Here is a 6362-nt window from a genome sequence, read left to right as displayed (position 1 = left end):
CCTAGAGGGGTGGGATAGTGAGGGTGGGAGGGAGGGAGACGCAATAGGGAAGAGATATGGGAACGTGTATATGTATAACTGATTCACTTTGTTATAAAGCAGAAACTAACACACCATTGTAAAGCAATTATACTCCAATAAAGATGTAAAAATAAATAAATAAATAAATATACTTTTTCCTATATATTGAGCCATATACTAAATAATCCCTCTTTTCCCCTCTGATTTGTGATGCTAATCTCTGCTACATCCCACATCCTCATATATAACAGGCACTGTTCATTGCTTTTGTATTCTGTTGCATCTATTTCTTTTTTATCTGTTCCTATACCAGTACCATACTGTTTTTATTGCTATGGTTTTATAAGATGTCTTAATATATCCAATAAGACAAGTTCCCTTTCTTTAGTTCATTATTCTTCCATGCACAGAAACTATTATTCTAGTTCCTCACAAAACCCTGCTAAAATTTTCATCAAAACTGCATTGAATTTATAAGTTCATTTATGGAGAATGATATTTTTACAGTGTAGTTTTTCCCGTCCATGAACATGTTACTTTTCTCTTTTTACCTAAATCTTATTTTATGTCATTGAATACAATTTGAAAAGTACTTTGTGAAGGATTAGTACTTCTTCACTAGGTTATATCTTATGTACTTTGTAGTTTTTGTTGCTAACGTGAGTGAAGCCATATTCTCCATACTTATTTCTAGTTGGGTGCTGCTAATACAGAAGACTGTTTTGATATTTACATGAAACCTAAATCCATTAGTATAAGTAAAATATTTATAAAGTTTCTTATATAGTACTTAGTAAGTGCTTACATGTTACTTAGTATTTGCTATTATTATTGTTGTTGCCTATTATTGATCCTGCATCTGCACAATCTTTCTGAACTCTATTCTTTTTTAAAAAATAAATTTTAATTAATTAATTTATTTTTGGTTGCATTGGGTCTTCGTTGCTGCGCACGGGCTTTCTCGAGTGGGGGCTACTCTTTGTTGCAGTGCACGGGTTTCTCATTGAGGCGGCTTCTCTTGTTGCAGAGCATGGGCTCTAGGAGAGTGGGTTTCAGTAGTTGTGGCACATGGGCTCAGTAGTTGTGGCACATGGGCTCAGTAGTTGTGGCCCACGTGCTGTAGAGCGCAGGCTCAGTATTTGTGGTGCCTGGGCTTAGTTGCTCTGTGGCATGTGGGATCTTCCCAGACCAGGACTCAAACCCGTGTCCACTGCATTGGCAGATGGATTCCCAACCACTGTGCCACCAGGGAAGTCCCTCTCCTATTAGTTCTAATAGTTTGTCTATTGATTCAGTTAGGTCTTCTAATAGAAGATCACCCCATAATCTGCAGTGACAGACTTATCCATTCTATCCTATCCTTATACATCTACTATTTTTTTCTTGTCTTATTGTATTTGCTAAGAACTCCTCACTATGGGAGCTGTGATAACAAACCTCTCTTCTCTGTTCATAATGTGTCATAATCTTTTCATAGGTTTTTGTTAAAATCTTTTATCAAGTTAAAGAAAGTATCTTTCATTCCTAATTTTTTAACACTTAAAAATATAAATAAGTTTTAAACTTTATCAAATATTCTTTCTGCATATGCTGAAGTAATTTTTTCCCCTTTAGGTCATTAATGTGCTAAATTGTATTGCTATCTTTTCTGGTGATGAACCTCCTTACATTTCTAGAATGAAATTTACATCACCATGTTTTATTTATTAAAACACTGTTGAACTCAATTAATATTGATTTAGGATTTCACATTTTGTTCATAAGTGAAATGGGCTAATAGATTATTTTCTGATCTAATCTAGTATTGGTCTGAAGATTATAATTAATAAGTTAATTTGAATTGAGACCTAAAATGAATTGCACAGCTTTCCCTCATTTTCTTTTTTCTGGAACACTTTATATGAGTTGGAATTATCTTTACTTTGAAAGTTTTGAAGAACTCAAAAAATTGTATGATCCTATGGATTAATTTTTCAATCTCATTCTAACCCTCTTATAACATGCAGAAACTGAAAGTAAAATCTACATGTTTCAAATTCCCTGACAGTTAGAATTCTGAATGTGATTTAAGGTCTGGCAATAAGATTCACTTGTGGGAGATTTTGATTCAAGATTGAGTCACGTGGAAACAGGGTACAGTGCATTCATTTCTTTTTCTTCCAGTTTTGCTGGGATATAATTGACATACAGCACTGTAAGTTTAAGGTATACAGCATAATGATTCAACTTAAATACATCATGAAATTATTACCACAATAAATTTAGTGAACACCCATCATCTCATATAGATACAAAATTAAAGAAATAGAAAAAATTTTTTTTCCTTGTGATAAGTCAGGATTTATTCTCTTAACAATTTTCACATATAACATATAGCAGTGTTAATTATGTTTATCATGTTGTACATTACATCCCTAGTACTTATTTTATCTTATAGCTGTAATTTTGTACATTCATTTTTATGGAATAAATGTTGGCAGTGGTGATATTAGACTAAAACCAGCAGTGCTGGCAACAAATTCCCGATCATAATAGTGGCCAGAGTTCTTTTGGTGGCTCAGTTCTGCTGGGTTTTGGAGATCATTCTTGAAAGCTCAGCCATAGTCTGTTACTTCAGTCTTTCCAACAATTCTGTGATTTACGCATTCTTTAATAAACCCTTTACTGAGTATACTAGCTACAGTGTATTTGCTTAACTAAAATTAAGAAGCTTGACCATAAATTTTACTTAGACTGGAGTCCTGGTGAATGATTAGAAATCTCTTTCATGGATAGTGCATTATCCAAGTTTTCTATTTCTTCTCAGGCAACATTTTTCTCTGAAAATTGTATTTTTATTTAGATTTTTGATATTATTGTTGTATAGTTCATAGTTTTTGTTGTTTTAAAAATCTCTATTACTTCTATAGCTAATTCTCTTTCGGGGGTTAAATTTAATTTATATTCTCTTTTATTTGGTTGATCAGCTTTGTCAGATATTTGTACTTTATCTCTTCAAAGAAATAGGTTTTGATTGTTTATCATCACTATTGATTTCTTTCTTTCTTATTGATTTTTCCTCATTTGTATTATCTCCTCCCTTCTTATTTCTGTATGTTTTCTATTGTTTCCTTTTCCAGTTCTTTGAGCTTAATTCTTTCTTTATTTTTCTCAATCTTTCTTGTTTTCTGATAAATGTATTTAAAGTTATTCATTCACCTAAAAGAATTTTTAAATTTCCCTTAAATTTTTTCCTCTTCTTTTTAATCCAGGAGCTATTAATCATTTTTAGTTCCTAGACTTATAGGATTTTTTTCAGACATCTTTTTAGTATTTATTCTTAATTAAATTGTTAAATGATGAAAGAAAATAATCTATATTTCATGGATTCTTTGAAATATATAAAGCTATCTTTATGACTTAATTCCTGGTTAATTTTTGTGGGTGTTCCACATGTATTTGAAAATAATATGTATATTCTGTTGAGTGTAAGATTCTACATCTTCATTTCTTCATTTCAGTTTATAAATCATGTTATAATTTTGTATAATTTTGATTTTTTTGAAAGCTTCTTCAATCAGTTTTTTTAGAAGGATGACAAAATCTCCAGCTTAAATTGACTTATGAATTTCTCTCAATAGTGCTTTCTGCTTCCTTATATAATTCAAAGCCATATTGTTTGTTGCTAATATATTCATATCATTACAGTTTACTGGTATATGATTATTTAAAGATTAACTTTAGCCTTAAATTCTATTTTGCTATCATGGCTTCTTTTAAAGAGATTTGTTCATATTTACCTGATATCTCTTTTTCTATCCCTTAACATATGACCTTTATAAAATATTTAGGTATGTTACTGAATTTTTTCCCACCACATAAAGCCACAGGAGGTCTTGCTTACAAAGACCTTAAGGTCTACATTGTAAGTATATAGCTTCATAGAGAAAGATGAGATTACATAACAATTCTGAGCCAGACACAAAATCTATATTCTTCCAACATGTTCCAGATGCAAGCTTAGTTTCCAGTTTAGCAGTGGGCATATCAAAAGGTAAATGGGCAAAAGAGGTATTTATACTATCTTGGGCTGCCTGCTTTTAGGATAGCAGCAGAGGTCCTCCTCAGCTCAGTAATGCTTGTCTAAGGAATTTTTGGTTTCTTTATTGCCTGATTGTGCTTGTCCAAGCACTTAGATTGGAACAGGGATGGTCTTGTTTTGTCCATGTTGACAAAAATAATATCTCAGTATCTATAGAATTATGGGAAACAGTGAGAATTTACCTTTTGGACTGAACCAAATACCACACCTGAAAAGACTCAGTTGCAGAGCTGATCTGGTTCACTGTGAACAGAAGGTAATGGCATGGGACTTCCCTGGTGGCACAGTGGTTAAGAATCTGCCTGCCAATGCAGGGACATGGGTTTGAGCCCTGGTCTGGGAAGATTCCACATGCCGTGGAGCAACTAAGGCCATGCGCCACAACTACTAAGCCTGCGCTCTAGAGCCCGTGAGCCACAACTACTGAGCCTGCACTCTAGGGCCCATGCGCCACAACTACTGAGTCTGTGCTCTAGAGCCTGCGAGCCACAACTACTGAGCCCGTGTGCCACAACTACTGAAGCCCACGCGCCTAGAGTCTGTGCTCCACAACAAGAGAAGCCACTGCAGTGAGAAGCTGTGCACCGCAACCAAGAGTAGGACCCGTTCACCGCAGCTAGAGAAAAGCCCACGCGCAGCAATGAAGACCCAATGCAGCCAAAAATAAATAAGTAAATTTATTTAAAAAAAGAAAAAAAGAATGCAATGGCATGACTTCTCATCATAACCTTGGAAATTTGCCTTGGGTTTGTCACTATGAGATCAACTCCTACCACCTGGAAAACTGTATGCTGGGGAACTTCTTTCAAGTTTCCCAGTCATTCTTGTCAAAAGGATGTTAAATACATAACAGCACTACACCACCAAATCATCCTTGATGAAAAACTTGTACATGTTTGATAACTAGTCAGATATGATATGCCAGCTAGAGTTAACAGAGGACTCGAAATCCAGGTGCTATTTCCAACCCTGAAAGAACCAGAGGTACTTTCATCGATGTCAACAACTTTATCCATGTATGCAGCCTTTCCAATGATATTCTTTAGCAGCTCCAGGGCTTCACCATTCTCTAGGACATTTAGAGAAAAACCCCTATGCCCCGAATTGGCAACATCTTTCCTTATTCCTCTTTGATGACATTCTTTTGTTTTGTTAGACCTCAGCTCTGGTGCATGTGGATTATCTGAAGTTTGCAGCACTGATAGGGAAGGATTATGAAATGCTGCATTGTGAGCTTGTTGCTGGTGTAAGATCCATTCTTGAGCACACTGAAAACTGGAACTGACTAGATGACATCTGAATGGCCAGATCATTTGGTAATGAGATAGGAGAGGGAGCCCCTTTTTCAGCAGTTTCAGCCTTGACAGCAAGGGGAATGCCTAGTTTGACAATTTTTCTATTTAAATTCCTTCTCAGTGCCAATTTGTCATCAGTTTGTCAATCTCCTATTCATAACATTCAGTCCCTTGTTTACTAGGCAGTCCCAATAGTTTCATTGATGTGTTTGACAGCTTTTATGGCACTTTTCCTCATTGTTTCCCAGAGCTTGAGGGCCTTATATACACTGATTGACATGCTATTAGAAGAGCTCTGAAGAGAAATTTTCTGATGTAAAGCTTAACTTCAACACCAAGCTTTCTAGGAAGCTTTGGCAATGATCTTGAAAACAGATATGGTGAAGATCTGGCTGTAGGTTCTTGATGTCCAGTAATGAGGGAGGACAGTGCTGCAGATGCCAATGAGGATACAAAGCTCACCCATTTATGTATCTCTCTGACAAAAAAAAGAGTCTCTTTTAGGAAATTTTTTATTTTCAGAAATTGTTAAATTTTTAATCCAATCTGAACATTTCTGCCTTGTAATCTGTAAATTTAACCCACTGACATTGATTTAAATTATTGTAATATTTGGAATCTTTTCTGATCCCTTATTTAGAGTTTTGCAATTGCCATATCCTTTTCTTCCTTTCCTACTTCCTATAGGATAATGCATATTATCTTTTGCTAATTTAAAAGTTATGTATTGTGTTATTTTTGTTCTTTATTATCTCTTCCTAAAACCCAAAGTGTTGGAATCAATTTTTCCTATAAATTGGTTAAGCTTATCAACAAATATGTCTTGCCTCAAACAAGATAAGGACCTTAGCATCAGCCCATTTCTTTTTTTTTTTTTTCGGTACGCGGGCCTCTCACTGTTGTGGCCTCTCCCCTTGCGGAGCACAGGCTCCGGACACGCAGGCTCAGCGGCCATGGCTCACGGG

This window comes from Lipotes vexillifer, unplaced genomic scaffold (assembly GCF_000442215.2).
Source record: "Lipotes vexillifer unplaced genomic scaffold, Lipotes_vexillifer_v1.1 scaffold231, whole genome shotgun sequence".
Classification (NCBI taxonomy): domain Eukaryota; kingdom Metazoa; phylum Chordata; class Mammalia; order Artiodactyla; family Lipotidae; genus Lipotes; species Lipotes vexillifer.
Note: the sequence above shows the minus strand (reverse complement) of the source record.